Source organism: Musca domestica, unplaced genomic scaffold (assembly GCF_030504385.1).
Source record: "Musca domestica strain aabys unplaced genomic scaffold, Musca_domestica.polishedcontigs.V.1.1 8, whole genome shotgun sequence".
In the NCBI taxonomy this organism is placed as follows: domain Eukaryota; kingdom Metazoa; phylum Arthropoda; class Insecta; order Diptera; family Muscidae; genus Musca; species Musca domestica.
The window spans coordinates 17,505,219-17,527,351 of NW_026712409.1; the positions used below are offsets into that span (position 1 = coordinate 17,505,219).

Sequence of the window (22,133 nt, forward strand, 5' to 3'; positions counted from 1 at the left end):
TCATTTTTTAACCATTCTTGGGTGGCGCGTGCGGAGTGCGCTGGTCCTGAGTCCTGTTGGAATGTCCAAGATCTGCGGCCAAAGTGTTTGCGTGCCCAAGGCTTTAATACACCCACCCTCCAGTATATTTTCGTGGTAATATTTGGCCTTTATTCTGATGCCACAGTCGATTAATACGAGCGAAGAGCGACCATCGGCTGTTATGGCGGCCCACACCATCACCATGGCCGGCGCTTGAGTTCTGGTGGCCAACCGAAGCTGCACGTTTTCAGCTGACCTCTTTGGCAAGTAAACACGATCATTTTGTTTGTTTACAAACTGCTGGACAATGAATGTTTTCTCATCGGAGACGGAGAAAACCAAATTCGGCAGTTCACCACTTTCGGCCAAGCGAAGCAACTCTTTAGCTCTATTTCTTTCCGTTGCGGTTTAAGTTCTTGCACTTTTTAGAATTTCAATGGCTTTACCTCGAGCTCATTTTTTCAATATTTGCCGAATGGAATATTGTGATATGTTTAGCTCCCAAGGCAGTTTTCGACCACTGTGACGCGGGTTTCGATCAAGTCGTTTCTTTACTTTTCGAACCATTTCCGCTGATGTTGCTGTTTTCTTCCGTCCACTTCCTTGACATCAGGCTACCACGATAACGAGCAATGGTACGAGACTCAAAAGATTTATTCTCATTTAAATGCTGGAGTGCTCTAACGACAGCCACTTGTGGTTGTCCAGCCAAATATAAAGAAGTCACACTATCCCACTTGAATTCCATCACGAATAACTTTTTTCTGGAAAATCCTCATCAGAATGCTTTTGTACCCTGGTAAACAATACAATGAGCTGTCGCTGTACTAATTTTAACAGCTGTCGGACAAGTGGCATAGATATGACAGCAATCTGAAGTTGATTGCAGTTTTTTTCATCTCACCCTGTATATATATCTTTTTCCGATTTGCCTCTTATTTTGCACCAAACGTGTAGTATTAGCCCGAATGGAATGGAATATGGCTCTTACGACGAAATTTAGCCTAGAAAAAGGTATGCCAAATTTGGTGGAAATCGGTTCAGTATAACTATAGCTCCCATATATATTGTTCATCCGATTTGTTATTTTTGTCCTCCGTAACAACGATATTAGATAAACTTTTATTTTTCATGTAAAAATCTACTAAATATACAAAGGGGTGTAGGCTATCATAAAGTCGGCCCGGCCCAACTTTTAGACTTTCCTCACTCGTTTTCTATTCTCTCTATTCCTCGACTATATTCGGCAGCCACACTTAGTGTCAAAAATATGTCACAATAATAAAAAATGACATCTATGATCAGTGTGTGATGATGATCGGTCGTTCGCTCCCTCAGTTGTTGTTGTGTTCTTCCCTCATGGCTTTTGTTTGTTCTTCTTCGGTTCATTTAACAAAAACTCGAAAAAAAACATTTTCCCATCATTATTTTTTTGTTCTGTTTCTTTTTGAATTATGTAAGAACGAAGATTGAAGATCTTCATTATGATAGCGATCGTAGGACAGAAAATCCCTTTGACTTTGCCACATTCGCTGGGAATTCTCCCGGGAATCGGGGGGTGGCTGTTTTGTTTTTCCGAAAAAAGGGGATTCATTTTGTAAAATTTATTATTTTGAACTTTGGAATTTTTTTGTTTTTTCGAATTTCTGACAACCCTTTAATGTCACCAGACTTACTAAATAAGTAGCAAGCAGCAAACATCTAAGAGTAGGAAGGGAGGGCAGTCAGGCAGGCCATGCCATCCAAAGGAATCTCCTAAAATATTATCTTTTGTTGTATTCAATTAATGGCATTCCAGGCCTCTTTTGTCATCTCTAGAATATAACGCTCATGGTTTTTACATCTTTATCGCCAACAATAATGACAAACAGCCAGGCAGTCAGTCGTTCGGACGGATGAACGGATGGCCACCAACCACCCAGCCTTTGGCAGAGATTTTAAAATTCCAAATATGTTCGAGTAGTTTTAGTCTGTCGCCATTAACTAACGCGTCCCTATATTTTTTTTTGTTGTTGTTATATTCATTCATTCCTCTTTCGTTGTTGTTTATTTTGTTGTGATATTCTGCTGTTATTTTGTTGTTGTTGCCACTAATTAATGCAGAATGTATTGTAGCTGCAATAAATCTTTTTTAGTTGTCATTAGACGGCTATTTTCCAATTTATAATTGCTTACAATTTTGCTCGTTATTTTTTTCAATAGCTCCCCCTCCCCACCCCTATTGAACTTCTAACGATAATGGCGAGAAGAGATAATCCATTGTTTGATATGCTTTTTTTGTTGTTGTTTTACTTTATTTCTATCACAAAAAAAAAACAAGAAAGAAAGGCTTGTTTATTTGGTTTCGATAAGCGTATAATAGGAAAGCAATTAAAATGGGAAGAGGAACTTGAAGGCGTTGAAAATTAATGAGCGAAATGAGCACTGCAGAATTTAAGGGTTCTGATACAAGGTAGATCCTCAAAAATTGCATAGAAGGCTTTCCAGATCTTTTAAGATATTCAGATACTTTGTATAGCTATTGTTGACCTTTGATCAGTTTATTTGTTTGTGGTTCTTCGTTTGGCTTAAGGTCAGAATTAAAAAAAAAAAAAAAACAGATGAGAGAAGACGCGCCAGAGTTCTTCTATCCATAGAAGACCTTCCAGAGGTCTTTTATCCATAGAAGGTGGTCCAGAGGTCTTCCATCCGTAGAACACTTTCCGGAGGTTTTCTATCCATAGAAGACCTTCCAGACGACAGAAGACCTTTAAACGTATTCTATCCATAGATGACCCTCCAGAGGTCTTTTATCCATAGAAGACCCTCCAAAGGCCTTCTATCCATAGAAGAACCTCCAGAGGTCTTCTGTTCATAGAAGGCCTTCCGGAAATCTTCTATCCATAGAAGACCTTCCAGAGATATTTTTTCCATAAAAGGTCTTCCAGAGGTCTTTTATCCATATAGGACCTTCCAGAGATCTTCCATCCATAGAAGACCTTCCAGAGGTCTTCTATCCATAGAAGACCTTCCAGAGGTCTTCTATCCATAGAAGACCTTCCAGAGGACTTCAATCCATAGAAGACCCTCCAGAGGCCTTTTATCCATAGAAGACCCTCCAGAGGCCTTTTATCCATAGAAGACCCTCCAGAGGCCTTCTATCCATAGAAGAACCTCCAGAGGTCTTCTGTTCATAGAAGGCCTTCCTGAGATCTTCTATCCATAGAAGACCTTCCAGAGATATTTTATCCATAGAAGGTCTTCCAGAGGTCTATCAATAGAAGACCTTCCAGAGATCTTCCATCCATACAGGATCTTCCAGAGGTCTTCTATCCATAGAAGACGCTCCAGAGGTCTTCCATCAACAGAAGACCTTCCAGAGATCTTCTATCCATAGAAGACCTTCCAGAGGTCTTCTATCCATAGAAAACCTTCCAGAGGACTTTAATCCATAGAAGACCTTCCAGAGGACTTTAATCCATAGAAGACCTTCCAGAGGACTTTAATCCATAGAAGACCTTCCAGAGGTCTTCCATACATAGACGACCTTCCAGAGATTTTCTATCAACAGAAGACCTTCCAGGGGTTTTCTATCTATAGAAGACCTTCCAGAGGTCTTCTATCCATAAAATAACCTCCAGACGTACTCTATTCAGGGAGTTTAATTTGACTTTCTTCTTCTTATTATTACACCCTCACCAATATAGCTGGAGAGGGTATATATCATTTGATACGGCCAAAACTTGCCTCATCGAAATAATGGTTTTACACCCTAGGTCTCTGTAGGTCACCCTAGGAAATCCGTTTTAGGACATTTGGAGTCGATCTAGCGAGTATCCGATTTGATCCAAACTTGCTACATCGTAATATTATTACCAAACTTAGATCGAGCTCGGAGATGGGCAATATCGGTCCACTCCTTCTGGTACCTTACCCACAACAGGTCGAAAGGATAATCCGACTTTGCTCCAACTTTGCAAATCCTAATATTTGCATCAGTGCTCGGTCAGGTGCGACAATGGGCAATATAGGTCCACTCCATCAAGTACCTCCCCCACAAAGGGTCGAAATTTTGAATAATTATAAATTATAAAATGTGATGTACGAATCCGATTATTTTCAAATTACACATATGCCAATATTTATATTAACCTAAGATCTGGTGCTAAGATGGAATATATCAGTTCACTCCTTCTGGTACCTCCCCCACATAGGGTTAAATTTTTGGAATATCCATGAAGCTCATAAAATGCGTAGTTAACATCCGATTCAATTCAGACTTGGTACATCTAAATATTTCCATCAACACAAGATCTGTTATAAAGATAGTGGTGGTCGGACAAATCCTTCGGGTACCTATCCCACAAAGGGTCAATGTTTTGAATAACCAAAACGATTATAAAATCCGGCATAAGCATCCAGTTCTCTTCATATTTAACACATCCTATTATTTGTACTGACACAAGATCTTCTGTGAAGATGGGATATATCGGTCAACTCCTACTGGTACCTCCCCCACAAAGAGTCAAAATTTTGAATATCCATGAAGCTCTTAAAATGATACAAGATCTGTTATAAAGAGGGTAGAGATCGGATAATTCATTCTGGTACCTCACCCACAAAGGGTCACAATTTCCAATACTTATATCTGACATAACTTGCAAAACAAGTCAGCAAAAAATTAATCCATGAAAATGAGAAAAAGAGCATTGAAGATAAACAAAATCGGAAAACAAAAACAGCGTGTACGAAAAAAGGTTATTTTGAACTGCCAGTGTTGCCATGGTGAAAAATTGATATGGTTGTTACAAATTTTTTTTTAAATTAAAAATTTTTGGATCCGACATTTGGACCTTTTTTAAATCGCCCAAAATTTCAAAAAATCGGACCAACCGTTATTTTTTGTATATTTTTGCATTTGTTTATCTCCGATCTTGTCAAATTTGAAAATCATTAACTGCCACACTAGGGCGGCCACTGCCAGCCAGCAGCCGCCAATGATTGTCATAATCATAGCAGGGCAGAGTAAAGAAAAGCAAAACATGAATGGGAAAAGAAAACCAGAAAAACAAAACGCTTTTGGAGGAAATGCGTGGGTTTGCATTGTTTTTTAAGCGTTTTTATGACTTGTTGTTATTGTTGCTATTGCTGGTGTTGTTGTTGTGGCTGGATTGCTGATAAACTTAAGTTTATTTTGGGGAAACATGAACTTTTGGGTTTTTGTCGTCACTGGCGTCATGTGCTACCACGACGCCACCGCCACCGTCATCGCCACCATGAACTCGACTCCATCAAAGTAAAACCCAAAAAATAGTCATCATTTAAACATGCTGCTGGTTCGGCTGGCTGCCTGCTGGCTGGATGGCTGTTGGGGCTGGCTATCTGGTTGCTTGGCACATATCTTAAGTTGTGTATCTTTTGGTCTTTTAACTTACATTAGATACAGCTAGCCATTTTGCGAGTGTGTGTGTGTGTGAGTTTGAGTGTTTCTGAAATGGAGCACCACTCGTCGACCATGGCCGATGACAAACATGTGAGAATCAAGGAGGAATATGATGACTAGCGGAACATATGTTTTCTGATAGCAATGGCAATGTTCCGGGGTTTGGGTGGTTTAAGTTTTCGGTGAGCATTTAGTTGTTGTTTTTACTTTTTTGGGGGAGGGGGAGTGGGGAGGTTGACCATTTAAAAATCTAATGAAAATAGTTAAGAATTTTATTTTATTGATGTTCGGACGGACTATTTTGAAATGAAACACGACACAGATATGGACAAGACCACCAGCAGCAAATGTAGCCGAATAACAACTGACTATGAGGACAAAGTTTAATATATCTTCCCCCTCCCCATCCTATCGCTTTCATATATACCATTTGTACTAAATGCACCCATCCACAGCGAACCAGGTCCAATTGAAAAATCCAATACCAGGTTTGTGTAGATATGTTTTGTATTTCTATTTTATAATAGTCTTTGAATAAGTTTGCCGAGATCCTATTTGCCCTACCCTCCCCCCACCCCTTTGGAGGTCTTGTAAAACACCATTGTTAGAATGTTTCATGGTTGCTGGCGTTGTATGTAGCTCAGCTTTTTTCCTGTTGCATTTTTTGCTCTTTTGTGCAGAAGGAGAAGGTCCTTTTTGGCATAGAAATCAATTTAGACGGAAAAAATCAGAAGAAAAAATCGTTGGAAAAAAATCAAATTAGTTTTGTCATTTTTATGGAACAACCTTTTTGCTTACCGCCCACCCCCTCCCTCTTTTTTGCAGTCTTCTGCAGCACGAAGCAGGCCAACAATTTTTAAGATTAAAATCTAAGAATTTGAAAGGCAGCTGGAAAAGAGGCCAAGTGAATAAAAGGGACAGATAAATGGACAAGGATTTTCTGGGTTATTATCTTCAATTTTTAGAGAACACGGTTTAAGTAGGATTTAAAAACTCAAATTTTTCAAGGTCTACAGTTTTTGGATTTTTTATGAAAAAAATTCTCCAGGATGCACATTTTTATACCCTCCGTCATATGGCTAGAGAGGGTAGATCATTTCATACGCCCAAAACGTGTCTCATCTAGATACCGATTTTAGTCCCTAGACCTCTTTGGACCAAATCCGTTTCAGGACATTTGGTGACGATCTAGGGGTGTCCGTTCGTCCGTCTGGCTGGCTAGTGCGCAATATTATTCTCGAAGTAAAAATCTGATTTGATCCAAACTTTGTATATCATAATATTATTTTCAAACTAAGATCGAGTTCGAAGATGGGCAATATTGGACCACTTCCTCTTGTACCTCCCCCACAAAAAGTCTGAATTTTCACAGAAAATAATTTACCTTATCGAACAAGAAAGGATCATCCAATTTAAAGCAAACTTTGCAAATCCTAATATTTTTTTATCAGTTTTAGGCCTGGTGGGAAAATAAAAAATACCGACCCACTTTTTGTAGTACATCCCCCACAAAGGGTCAACATTTTGAATAATTATAACTCTTATAAAATGAGAAATAAGAGTTCGATTGTCTTAAAATTCCACACAACTCAATATTTCTACCAATATAAGATCTGGTATGAAGAACGAATAAAACGAACCATTCCTTCTGGTACCTCCCCCACAAGGAGAACAAAATTTTGAATGACCAACACGGCCATAGAACGCGAATTGAGCATCCGATTACTTTCAAACTCGCCACATCCAAATATTTCTGTCAATACAGGATCAGCTGTGAAGATGGTGTGTATCGATCCACTCCTTTTGGTACCTCCCCCACAAAGGGGTCAAAATTTCGAATAATTAAAACGCTCATAAAATACGAAATTATCATCCGATTATATTCAAATTTCACACATCCCCATATTTCTACTAACACAAAATCTGGTGTGAAGATGGACAATATCGGTCCCCTCTTTCTGGTACCTCCCACACACAGGGTTCAAAATTTTGAATAATCAAAATACCCATAAAACGCGAAATGAGTATTCGATTACTTCCAAACTTGGAACATCCCAATATTTCCATCAACCCAAGATCAGATGCGAAGGTGGAATATATCATCCCTCTCCTTCCGGTACCTCCCCCACAAAGGAGTCAAAATTTTGAATAATTATAACTTTCATAAAATGCGAAATAAACATCCTATTCTGTTCAAATTTCACACATCCTCATATTTCTACTAACACAAAATCTGGTGTGAAGATGGACAATATCGGTCCCCTCTTTCTGGTACCTCCCACACACAGGGGTCAAAATTTTGAATAATTTAAACACCCATAAGATGCGAAATAGACATCTGATCCTTTTCAAATTTCACACATCCCCATATTTCTATAAACGCAAATCCTGGTCGAAAGATGGTATGTACCGGTCCACTCCTTCTGGTACCTGCCGCACAAAGGGGTCAAATTTTTGAATACTTCTAACCCTCATAAAATACGAAATAGGCATCTGATTCTCTTTAGATTTCACACATCAAAATATTTTTACCAACACAAAATGCGGTGTGAAGATGGACAATATCGGTCCACTCCTTCTGGTACCTCCCCCGCAAAGCGGATCAAAATTTTGAATATTTAAAACGCTCATAAAATGCGAAATAGACATCTGATCCTCTTCAAATTTCACACATCACGATATTTCTACTAACACAAAATCTGGTGCGAAGATGGAATGTATCCACCCACTCCTTCTGGTACCTTCCCCACAAAGGGGTCAAAATTTTGAATAATTAAAACTCTCATAAAATGCGATATGAGCATCTTATTCCCTTCAAAGTTTACACAACCTAATATTTCTTCCAAAACAAAATTTAGAGCGAAGATGGAATATATCGGCCCACTGCTTCTGGTACCTCCCCCACAAAGGGGCAAAATTCTGAAAAATTTTTAACTCTCATAAAATGCAGAATAAGGATTCGATTCTCGTCAAATTTCACACATCTCCATATTTTTCTTCCAAAAACCAGATCTCGTGGGAAAATGATGGATATCGGCCCACCCCTTTAGGTACCTCCCTTACAAAGGGTCATAATCTTAACCCAAGTCAAAATATATTTAAATAAACCTACATTTCAAGTACTGCGTAAGATTCCGCCTCTCTAATCATTTCAATAATCCAACCACCCTGCCTCCATTTGAAAATATCTTTATTTAGAAGATCGATAGATCAATTCTTCTATAGAAAAAAAATTCTCCATTGCCTAATGAAATGACAAGGCACTGCCCTTATAATCCCCGCACACAAAAGACAATCATAAATTTGTCATCCCTGAAAAATAAATGACGGCACTTTAACACCTTTTCGGTGACAAAATCAAAAAATACCACTGCCCTTTCTTAAAAAGAATTATACAAGTTCAAGGTTCGCCCCTCAAAATCCCCCTCTTAATCCTTAATAATCCCACCACCCTGCCTGCATTCCAAAATGTCTTTATCCCCTCGACGAAAAAAAAAATGAAAAGACGAAACACATCTCCTCATAAAAATTAAACATTCGAAGATCTCAAATTTCGTTAACAAACTAATTAAAATTACAGACTTTAGAATGCAATTCGAAACAATGACGATTCTTGGGAATTGTATTTAAGACGGCTTAATCCCGCATAAGCGAACTGCAAAAAAAAAAAAAAAAACGAACGAGAGAAAGACATTTAAAACTGCTTAATAAACATTTGCCGGGGCAATAAAAATGCATGAGGCTGAGGCGAAGACATTGAAAATGAAATCCTTTAAGGCAATGGCATAACCCTTCTGCTTCTTCAGCTTGTCGTCTTCTGGCTGGCTGGCTGGCTGGCTGGCAAGTACTTGTTGTTCGGCATACAGCTGCTGCTTGCAGCAGCTACTCCACAAAACTCAAGAGGGCCTTAAGTTGCCCTTAACAGTATTCAACACTTAGTTTTTGAAGTTGCAACAGTGTGAACAACCAAACCGACATAGAGCTATGGACGGACGGACAGACAGATATTAAGACCCACAGACAGACGGACACACACACACACTCACTTACGAACAGACAGTAATATGTATGCATGAAGAAGTTTTAGTAGCAATGTAAAATGTTGCATATTTATGTGTCGATGGCTTTGTTTACTCTATGGCTCTGACAGCCTGAGGATGACAACAACAGCAACAACTACAACAGTTGTTCAAAGAAGTGCCACTGCATTTTCAGTCGTCCTGCTGCATTTTATGCAAACATAGCCAGCCACCCATTCATGTTTATATTTATATTTCTATTGGAGTTATCCTTATTTTTGGAGGAAGGGTGGCCGGCCTCAGCCTAATGTCCGTAGTCGCTATTGTCATTGCCGCCGCCAACTTGGCTTACTTAGTGGTGTGTTTGTGTGTGAGAGTAGCGAATACAATAAGCATTAGTGTAAGGATGTTATGTAAGCAGAAATGTGCAAGAAATCGTCCTTATCTTGGGGGGCGATACAATGAAAAAATTTCTGGGGGCCGAGGACGACATTTTTCAACAGCAGATCTTCATAAAATATTTATTTTTTAAAAATTTAGAGCCACAAAATATTTTTTAAGAGCCGAAAATTGTAAAATAAAATATCTGTCGATTGTACACCCTCAGCCAATGATTTTTAGAAAATCTTAAATTGTGCGTGAGGTACCACATATAGTCGACCGACGTATTCCATTTGTATACCCTCCACCATTCTATGGAGGTTAAATTAGATTTGCCATTCCGTTTGAAACTCCTCGTAATATTCATAAAAGACCCTACAAATATCAGTGTAAAATTAGAAGACGATCTAGCGATGTCCGTCTGTCTTTTGTTGATGTTTGTATGCAGGTCCACGTCTTCGAATAGCCCTCCATATAACGGTAACTCCCTATATTCGGTATTTTGATGATTTCAGCAACATTACTTACCGGAATTGTTTCCAATTTCCTATTTGGAGTTCGTAGTGGTTACTACAGCCTATGACAAAATTTTGAATGCAGGACCAAGTCTTCGTATATCCCCCATACAACGGTACCTTCCAATAGTCGGTATTTTGATGATTTCAGTAACATTATTCGCCGGAAACGTTTCAAATTTCGTAATGAAAGATCTTAATGGGTACTACAAGCTATGGCAAAAAATTTCCTATGTAGGTCCACGTCTTCGTATAGCCCCCATATAACGGTACCCCCCGATACTCGGTATTTTCATGATTTTTGCGACATTATTCAATGGAATTATTTCATATTTCGTATTTGAAATTCGTAATGGGTACCATAGCCTATAGCAAAAAATTTTGTTAGCAGGTCCAAGTCTTCGTATAGTTTCCGTATAACGGTTTTCATTTAAATGATAGTTTTCGGATTTTTTTTTAATTTTTCAAGTTCCCGCCTATTAAAAGTTCGGCCCGGCGGAACTTAGCTGTTGTTTACTTGATATATTTCATCTTATCTAGATAAAAATATTGGTATAGGCGAAATTATAAGAAAATCGAACATTATATTCAATTTTATGACAGATATAAGTATTGAAAATTGGCACCCCTTGTGGGTGCCAGAAGGGGTTTCACAACAAATCTTGTGTTGGCAAAAACAAAATTGTGTGTGAAATTCGAAGAGAGTTGAATACTTATTTCGCTTTCTTTGAGTGTTTTGTTTTTCAAAATGTTGAACCCTATGTGGGGGAGGTATCAGAAGAAATGGTCCGATCTCTAATATTTTCATAAGCGATCTTGTGTTGATGGAAATATTGAGATGTGCCAAGTCTGAATAGAATCGGATGTGAATTTCGTGTTTATGAGCTTCATGAATATTCAAAATTTTTACCCTTTATGGGGGAAGCGCCAGAAGGAATGGATCGATGTATCCCTTCTTCACAGCAGATCTTGTGTTAATAGAAATAATGGGATGTGTGAAATATGAAGGGTTCCGGATGCTTGTTTCGGATTTTATGATAGTTTTTGTAATTTAAAATGTTGACCCTTTGTGGGGGAGGTACCAGAAGGAGTAGTTCGATTTTCACCATCTTCATGGCACATCTTGCGTTAATGAAAATATTGAGATATACCAAGTCTGAATGGAATCGGACGTAAATTCTTCGTTTTTTGAGCTTCATGGATACTCAAAATGTTGACCCTTTGTGGGGGAGGTACCACAAGGAGTGGACCGATACAATCCATCTTCTTAGCAGATCTTGTGTTAATAGAAATAATGGGATGTGCGAAATATGGGGAGAACCGGATGCTTATTTCGGATTTTATGATCGTTTTGGATTATTCAAAACTTTGACACTTTGTGGGGAAGGTACCAGAAGGAGTGGACCAATATACCCCATCTTCGCAGCAGATCTTGTGTTAATAGAAATAATGGGATGTGTGAAATATGAAGGGTTCCGGATGCTTATTTCGGATTTTATGATCGTTTTGTTTATTAAAAACTTTGACCCTTTTTGGGGCGAGGTACCAGGGAAATGGTCCGATCTTCACCATCTTTATGGCACATCTTGCCTTAATGAAAATATTGAGATGTGCCAAGTCGAAATGAAATCGGATGTGAATTTCGTGTTTTATGAGCTTCATGAATATTCAAAATTTTTACCCTTTGTGGGGGAGGTACTACAAGGAGTGGACCAATATACCCCATCTTCACAGCAGATCTTGTGTTAGTGGAAATAATGGGATGTGTGAAATATGAGAAGAACCGGATGCTTATTTCGGATTTTATGATAGTTTTGGATTATTCAAAATTTTGACCCTTTGTGGGGGAGGTACCAGAAGAAGTGGTCCGATCTTCACCATCTTCATGGCACATCTTGCGTTAATGGAAATATTGAGATGTGCCAAGTCTGAATGAAATCGGATGTTAATTTCGCGTTTTATGAGCTTCATGAATATTCAAAAATTTGAACCTCTATGGGGGGGTACCACAAGGAGTGGCCCAATATACCCCATCTTCACAGCAGATCTTGTGTTAATAGAAATAATAAAATGTGTGAAATATGAGGAGAACCGGATGCTTATTTCGGATTTTATAATCGTTTTGGTTATTCAAAACTTCGACCATTTGTGGGGGAGGTACCCCAAGGGATGGCCCGATCTTCACTATCTTTATGGCACATCTTTCGTTGATGGAAATGTTGAGATGTACCAAGTCTGAATGGAATCGGATGTGAATTTCGTGTTTATGAGCTTCATGAATATTCAAAAATTTGAACCTCTATGGGGGGGTACCACAAGGAGTGACCCAATATACCCCATCTTCACAGCAGATCTTGTGTTAATAGCAATAATAAAATGTGTGATATATGAGGAGAACCGGATGCTTATTTCGGTTTTTATGATCGTTTTAAATTATTCAAAACTTTGACACTTTGTGGGGGAGGTACCAGAAGGAGTAGTCCGATTTTCACCATCTTCATGGCACATCTTGCGTTAATGGAAATATTGAGATATATCAAGTCTGAATGGAATCGGACGTAAATTTTGCGTTTTTTGAGCTGCATGGATACTCAAAATGTTGACCCATTGTGGGGGGAGGTACCCATCTTCACAGCAGATTATGTGTTAGTAGAAATAATGGAATGTGTATAATTTGGAGACAATCGGACTCTTACATCACATTTTATAATTATTCCAAATTTTGACCCTTTGTGGGGGAGGTACCAGAAGAAATGGTCCGATCTCTGCTATCTTCGCAGCAGATCTTGTGTTGATGGAAATATTTAGATGTACCAAGTCTAAATGGAAGCGGATGTTAATTTCGTGTTTCATGAACTCCACGAATATTCAAAATTTTGACCAAAATTTTGAGGTACCACAAGGTGTGGACCGATACATTCAATCTTCACACCAGACCTTGGGTTAATAAAAATATTGCAATGTGTGTAATTTGAAGATAATCGGACACTTACATCACATTTAATGAGAGTTAACAATTATTCAAAATTTTGACTGTTTGTGGCGGAGGTACTGGATGGAGTGAACCGATGTTGTCAATTTTGGAAGCTGACCTTGCACTGATGCAAATATTTCGATTTGCAAAGTTGGAGCAAAATCCTTTCTCTTTCTATGCAATAAATTAATTGCTTTGAAAATGTTATCATTCGACTTCGGAGATGGGCTATATCGATCCACGATATCGTATAGCCCCCATACAATGGTGCCCTCGATATTCGGTCTTTTTATGATTTAATGGAATTGCCTGAAATTCCACACAAGGAATTCCTTCTGAGTATTTAATCCCCTGAAAGAGAATTATCTATACAGGTCCCCGATATCGTATATCCCACTTATAAGTGTACCTCCCGATATTCGATATTTTGATGATTTTAGCCACATTTTTTCAATGGAATTGTCTAAAATTCTGCACAAGGAATTCCTACGGAGTTTTTAACCCTCTAAAAGAGAATTGTGTATATAGGTCCACGATATCGTATATCCCGCATATAAGTGTACCTCACGATATTCAGAATTTTGATGATTTTAGCCTCATTTTTTAGTGGAATAGTCTGAAAATCTCTACAAGGAGTTCCCTCTGAGTATTTAACCCCCTGAAATATAATTGTCTATATAGGTCTACGATATCGTATATCCCGCATATAAGTGTACCTCCCGATATTCGGTATTTTCATGATTTTAGTCAATTTTTTTTAATGGAATTGTCTGAAATTCTACACAAGGAGTTCTTTGTGAGTACTTTACCCCCTGAAGGAGAATTTTCTATATGGGTCCACGATATCGTATATTCCGCTTATAAGTGTACCTCCCGATATTCAGAATTTTTATGACTTTAGCCACATTTTTTTAATGGAATAGTCTGAAAATCTCCACAAGGAGTTCCTACAGAGTTTTTAACCCTCTGAAAGAGAATTGTGTATATAGGTCCACGATATCGTGTATACCGCATATAAGTATACCTCCCGATTTTCGGATTTTTTTTAATGGAATACACATTTTTTAATCTAATAATCTGAAAATTCACACAAGGAGTTCCTTCTGAGTGCTCCAACCCCTGGAAGGGAATTGTCTACATAGGCCCACCATATCGTATAGCCCCCAAATAACTGTACCTCCCGATAATCAGAATTTTAATGATTTTAGTCAAATTTTTTAATGGAATTGTCTGAAATTCTACACAAGGAGTTCTTTGTGAGTACTTTACCCCCTGAAGGAGAATTTTCTATATGGGTCCACGATATCGTATATCCCGCATATAAGTGTACTTCCCGATATTAAGAATTTTGATGATTTTAGCCATATTTTTTAGTGGAATAGTCTGAAAATCTATGCAAGGAGTTGCTTCTGGAAATTTAACCCCCTGAAAGAGAATTTTTTATATAGGTCCTCGATATCGTATAGCCCCTAAATAACTATACCTCCCGATATTCTGAATTTTGATGATTTTAATAACATTTTTTAATGGAATTGTCTAAAAATCTACACAAGGAGTTCCTTCTGAGTACTTTACCCCCTGGAAGGGAATTGTCTATATAGGTTTACGTTTAAGTATAGCACCCATATAACGTAACCCCGAGATTTTCGGCATTTTCAAGATTTTCGTAACATTATTTACCGGAATTGCGTCACATTTCGTATTTAAAGTTCGGAATCGTTACTACAGTCTATCACAAAAATGTGCTTTACCAGCACCTCGTCTTTGTATAGCCCTCATACAAAAGTTTTCATCTGAGCAGTATTTTTTCGGCGGATTTTTTATTTTTTTTTTTTTTTTTTTGAAATTTTTAAAATCCTTCCGAATGTTGCAGGATATTAAAACTTCGGCCCGCCCGACCTTTGCTACTTTTTTTACTTGTTTTCATTAATATCCACCAAGTACTTGGAAGTAATTGCCCCGTATTCCCAAATATTCCGCTAAGTGTATCGCTTAAGTGCATATTTCCTTCATTTGTCCTCGAATGCGATACTTTTTCACTTCCTGTGACACAGAACGTTACATTTTCGTTTCTTTTACGCCAAGTTTGTTTGTATTTAATACTTCCATATATTTGAAATGTGTCCCTTTTTTCCTCTGGTTGGGCGGATTGTTGAGGTTTTCAGTTCTGCTACTGCTCCGTTTTATTTTTTTATAATTTTCAACTTATTTATATCATGTTACAGAACAAATATCCTCCTGTGCACTTCACTGCACACTTGACGAGGCCACTTTGGGAACCCCACTTTAGTTGCAAATGCAACAACAACGACGACAACAGCAACAGTAGAATAGAATAGAATGTAAGTGACAACAACAGACAAGGACCAGCGATTAAAATGACACAAGCGAACAAGGAAACAGGACTATAACAGGATATGTGACAACAGCAATATTGGCAGCAGCAGCAGCAACAGTAGCAACTAAAACTACTGCCACCACAAAACAAGAGCGACAAAAAAACAACAAACCTAAACAAGGACTTGCACAATAGAAACAAGGACAATGAAAAATTCAACTATGGAGCAGCTAAAAATGGCAACAGCAAAAAATTCAAAAAAAAAAAGAAACTTGTAATTCAAACACCGACACAAACACACTCACAATTTAATGTGGCTGGCTGTTGGGCTGGCATACATAATGTTATAAGGAAAAGCCGTTTTTCCTTTAAGAAGTAACGAAAAGAAACATCTGCAAGTTATACAAAAACTCAGCATATGTTTGAAAGAGAGAGAGAGAGAGAGAACAAAAGAAACATAAAAGGACGGCAGAAAGAGATGCAGGGAGGAGGGTCTCCGTTACAAAATGCTTAATGTTTTTGACGTTCACAGGAGATTTTACGTTCGAAACCTCTCTACACCTCAACGGTTGTGTGTGTGTGTGTACCTTTAACAATACATTTGTTATTAACATCTACACGCACACATACAAGGACACGAATATACATTAAATATTCACGGGCGGTCTCCTTTAAGACACACGGACACACTCACCTTGCCATACACGAAACCCAGGGATGGAAAATTCAGTTCAAGCTATTATTTGTTTTTTCTTTTAAGAATGACAATGCAAGGGAGATTTGGTAGGATTTTTTAAAGGACTATCAAAGATTTTTTTTCATATTATTTTTAAAAAAATATTTTTAAAGGACAATTATGGCCATGATTTTTTATGGGAATATTTTTGAAGATCTTCCGAGCCATAATCTTGCATATAATCATAAGAAAAGTTATTGAAGTACTTTTCGAATATAGCTAAATTTTTGTAAGAAAGTTCGAAGGATATATTGTTGACTGAGGATATAACTTCGTCACAATCTCGTTTTGTCCAGTTATATCATAAATGGGCAGGATAGTAACCATATACAGGGTGAGATGAAAAAACGGCAAACAACTTTAAACTACTGTCATTTCTAAGCCACTCGTCTGACAGCTGTTAAAATTATTCCAGTGACAGCTCATTATACTGTTTACAAGAGTACAAAAGCATTTTAGTGAGAATTTTCCAGAAAAAAAAAACTTATTCGTCATGGAATTCAAGCGTGATAGTGAGATTTCTCTATGTTTGGCTGGAGAGCCACAAGTGGCTATCGTTAGAGCACTCCAGCATTTAAATGTGAAAAAAATCTTTTGTGTCTCGTACCATCGCCCGTTACCGTGTTAGCCTGGTAGCGTAGCCCGACGTCAAGGAAGTGGACGGAAGGCGGAAAAACAGCAACATCAGCAGAAATGGTTCGAAAAGTAAAGAAGCAACTTGATCGAAACCCGCGTCGCAGTGGCCAAAAAATGGCTCGTGAGCTGAACATATCGCAAAATTTCATTCGGCAAATATTGAAAAATAAGCTAGGGGTAAAGCCATTAAAATTCCAAAAAGTACAAGAACTTACACCGCAACAGAATGAAAATAGACTCAAAAGAGCTAAAGAGTTGCTTCGCTTTGCCGAAAGTGGTGAACTGCCGAATTTGGTTTTCTCCGATGAGTAAACATTCGTTGCCCAGCTGTTTGTAAACAAAGAAAATGATCGAATTTATTTGCCAAAGCAGTCAGCTGAAAATGTGCACCCTCCGTTGGCCACCAGAATTCAAGCGCCGGCCATGGTGATGGTGTGAGCCGCCATAACAACCAATGGTCACTCTCTGCTCGTTTTAATCGACCGTGGCATCAGAACAAATGCCGAATGGGCCAAAATGGGAATGGGCCAAAATACCGCAGAGCAACATTCGGGCAGCATGTGACGGTTTCATTAGCCGTTTGAAGGCCGTAATTCGTGCTAAAGGTGACCAATTCGAACAAATCAAAACTTATTCAAAATTTTGATGCTATTTCCGACATTTTTAGCTTTCATTCAATAAAATTGGAAAAAAAATATTTAAAAATTGTGGCGTTTGACTTTGTTGCAGTTATTAAACCTCCCACCATTCTATGGAGGGTATATATTGAGATAGAAGGCTAAGATGTTGCATACATGCATAGGTTACCATGCATGCAGGTTAAATTCGTAAATGGGCCATGTCGGTCCACGTTTTCGTATAGCTCCCATACAACAGTACCTCTTAATATTCGGTATTTTTATGATTTCAGCGACATTATGACAAACATTTTTGTATGCAGGTCCACGTCTTCGTATAGCCCCCATTATAACGGTAGCTCCCGATACTCGATATTTTTATGATTTCAGCAACATTTTTCACCGGAATTGTTTCAAAATTTCATATTGGGAGATCTTAATGGTTACTGCAGCCTATGGAAGAAAATATCGTATCAAGGTCTACGTCTTCGTACATCCCCTATATAACAATACCTCCTGATATTCGGTTTTTTCATGGCTTTAGCGACATTATTTACCGAAATTATGTCGTATATGAAGTTCGTAATGTGTACTACTGCCTATGACAAAAATTTTTGTATTCAGGTCTACGTCTTCGTGTAGCCTCTATATAACGGTACCTCCCGATACTCGGTATTTTTATGATTTGGGCGACATTATTCACCGGAATTGTTTCCAATTTGGTATTTAAAGTTCGTAATGGGTACTACAGCCTATGACAAAAAATTTCGTAATCAGGTCCACGTCTTCGTATAGTCTCCATATAACAATTTTCATTTAAGTGGTAAATTCCGGAAGTTTTTTGAAATTTTTCAAATTCTTTCCAAATTGTGGAGGTTATTAAAAGTTCGGCCCGGCCGAACTTAGCTGCTTTTTGCTTATTTCATCTCACCCTATATACCCTCAGCCTATGTTCGATTAATTAAATATATTTTGAAGTGAGTTATAATTATTCAAACTGTTGACCCTGAACGGGTTAATATTGTCCATTCCATCTTGGACCTAAATAAATATGATATAAATATTGCGACGTGCCAGGTTTGGACTATATCGACTACTTCCTTCACGAGATATCAGATATGTTATCATTTTTAGAATTTGTAAAATGATTCACGCACATTCGACCGAAGTATTCCATTTTCATACTTCATCGTATGCAGATAAAAATATTAGTTTGTGTAAAATTACAAGAAAATCGAACATTTATATCCAATTTTATGTGGGGTAGGTACCAGAAGAAATAGTCCGATCCCTCCCAACTTTATAACAGATCTTGTGTTGATGGAAATATTGAGATGTACCATCTGAATGGAATCGAATGTTAATTTCACGTTTTATGAGCTTTATGGATATTCAAAATGTTGATCCCTTGTGGGGGAGGTACCAGAAGGAGTTTGATAAAAAATATTACGATGTACCAAGTTTGGACCAAGTTGGATACTCCCTTCGAGAGTTATCGTACGCAGCAGCCAGACAAACAGGAGGACGGACATCCCTATATCGACTCTAAATGTCCTGAAACGGATTTCGTCCAAAAAAACCTAGGGTCTAAAACCATTATTTCGATGAGACACGTTTTGGCCGTATATACCCTCTCTAGCCATATGCCTGAGGTTATAAAAAATCTCTATTTCATAGTTCAGTTCACAGCCCTTTCCACATTTTTTTCTCCTTATCACCCTAACAACAACTTAACTTTCATATCGAAAATAATCCCTTTTATTGTTACGCCAGATATCATTCATTAGCCAACAGGTGGTATTCTAAGCCAGCAAATTCGTCACGGTGATTATAACCTATTCTCATCTTTCCCACAATTGTTATAAAGGATTTCTTTGCTCTCCATTGCCTATTCTTTGAGGTAATATCGAACATTTTCATTTTCCATCCCTGCATCTCTTCTGGGGTTTTGTCTTTAAGAAAACGACAACGAACCTTTTTCGGCATTGTAGGGATTTGGGAAAGAGAGTGAGTGAACGTAGGAATATCCTTAACGTGGTTAAACATTGAGCATATTGAGTGCTGGAGGTGGTGGTGATTCGAAAAGCAGACAGCCAAACAGACCGACAGACGGTTACAATTACGAAATGAAATAAAAATGAAAACAAAAGGGAAAAATTCAATTTTCCGCCTTTTGTTGTTGGTGTTGTTGTAGTTTTGTGTGAATTTTATATTTTGTAATTTGTAAAACTTGTTTTGGGTTTTCTTTTTTTTTTGCCGGTGTGCGTGTGATTTTTATCAAGCCTTTAAAAACGGTGGCAGGACAATGGTTATAGGGCGAGATACGTTAGATTGTGATTGCTCTTTGACCCCAGGACTCAGCAAATATACACACATACAGACTTTTTCACACAGACTCATCAGGTACGTACGCACACATATATACAATGAGAGGATATACACTTACATGCAATTAAAGGCGCTGTTATCCTTGTTGACTCCTGTTATGATTTATTTGGAATATCCATTAAAGTTGTCATAAAGTATTCGACGAAGAAAGAGAAACTTTTGTTCCCGAGGGTATTTTTTGGAACTATTTCCAAAACGAATGGGATTTCCGAATTAATTTATTAAGATTTCAAATATTCTTTTTCAATTTTTTTTTTTAACTGGAAACACTTTAAATTTTTCAAAATATTTTCAGATTTTATTTATTTTACAATCGAATATAATAACTTCTTATTTTTTAAGAGAATTACAAAAAAATTTCTCAATTGCGAGGATATCCGTTGTTTTTTTTTTTTTTTTTTCAAATATTCGCCAACTGTTTTCATTCACCTCCACTTCAATACAAATTTGTTTTCAATTTTTCTTTCAATACAAAATAATTATAACTTAACCGAATCCCGCAATATTATTTTACGTTAACACCATTGCGTTGCATGGCTCATATCGCGTTGCGTTGCTCAATGTCCCACATCCGTACCGTTTGACATAGCTAAACAAACTAAACTCGAGAGAGCACAGCGCCAACGGCCAACCACACAATGTCAATGGGCAATGCAAGCAAAGCGAACCCTCAACCATCGGCATCAAACTTGAATAAGAATCGAAGGAATCAATGTATTCGGAGAGCAACTGAGAGAGGGAGAGAAAAAAAAATTGTGATACAAAGAGAAATAGTTGTGCTCACATTCTCATGCTATCATGCAGGGAAAACAGTGATGCTAATGTAGCGGGTTTTTGTCACTAAAGCTAATCACAAGCTTACATAGCAGATCTAACCGCCTCACAGTGGGGTGAGATGCCCAAAAACGGAGATTATTTCAGGAAAGCATTCTATCGCTCTGAAATTTTGCTCAGACATTCATATTACCTCTCATATGTTTGGCATTAAAAATGGGACATAACGGTCCACGTTTCGGTGAGGCCCTCATATAGCGTTAATTCCTGATTTTTGGTATTTTGAAGGTTTCGGCCACAATTTCAAACCCAATCATGAGTATCTTGACATTTTGAGTTCGGAGTGGACAAAATCACTCCCTGCTAAATTTTGTGAATATTAGTATTGACCATGTATAACGGCACTTCCGAGTTTTAGGTACTATTAGTATTGACCATATATAAAGGCGCCTCCAAATTTTAGATATTGACCGTATATAACGGCACTTCCAAATTTTAGGTACTTTGGAAATTTCTCCCTGCAAAACATATAATGGGATTTCCTAATATTAGGTTTTTTGAGGGTTTCAGACAGAGTTTTTTACAAACTTATTATTTGGTATTTTGATTCCCAATGGATGGAAGGATAAATTACAAAAATTGCCTATAAAAAACCAAAATTTGAGTGAAGCCAGAAAAATAATTTATTCTTTGTAAAACCTTCTAAAATCTGAAGACAAAAAGACTACATATTTTTATGAGAAAGGAATAATTATAAAAAATTAAGCATTCCGATCTGAAATAGAAAAATCATCCTCCCCTAAATTTCTCTTATTGTCTTAAATTGGATCATCAGTCAAAATTGAGGGTGAGACAAGTAACCTCACCACTGACGCAAGAGAAACTTATTTAATAAAGAGCAAAAAATAAAAAAACAAATGAAACAGAAAACTAGATCAAAGCACATTCACCGCAGAATCAGTTGACTATTTTCACCATTTTAAATCAAAAAACGGCACGAGTTTTTTGTTAATTATGAAAGATGAAATTCCATACTAAAATACAAATTTAAAATTTTAAGACCTTCTCGATATTATTTCTTTAAAACTCCATTTTGACATTTTTATTTTTAAAACTTTTTTACTCAAAAACACTGATAACAACTTGTATTCGATGTTTCAATTTTAAAATGATCACTATTGATAAGAAATAAACTAAATTATTGCACTTCAAAAATCCAAGGGAAAAAAAGGAAATACTTCTTAGCTTTGCCACTGTGTAATTAGAAAACTAAACAAGGTATGACTTTAAAATTTTCGGTACTGATGTAGAA

At 37.5% G+C, this 22,133-nt stretch overlaps 1 protein-coding gene across 1 annotated transcript in view; it reads right to left on the reverse strand.

Annotated features, from left to right (window-relative positions):
* LOC101890182 (netrin receptor unc-5) overlaps positions 1–22,133 on the reverse strand; it is a 141,979-nt gene that overhangs the window by 105,407 nt on the left and 14,439 nt on the right. The gene's annotated exons all lie outside the window — the stretch shown is intronic.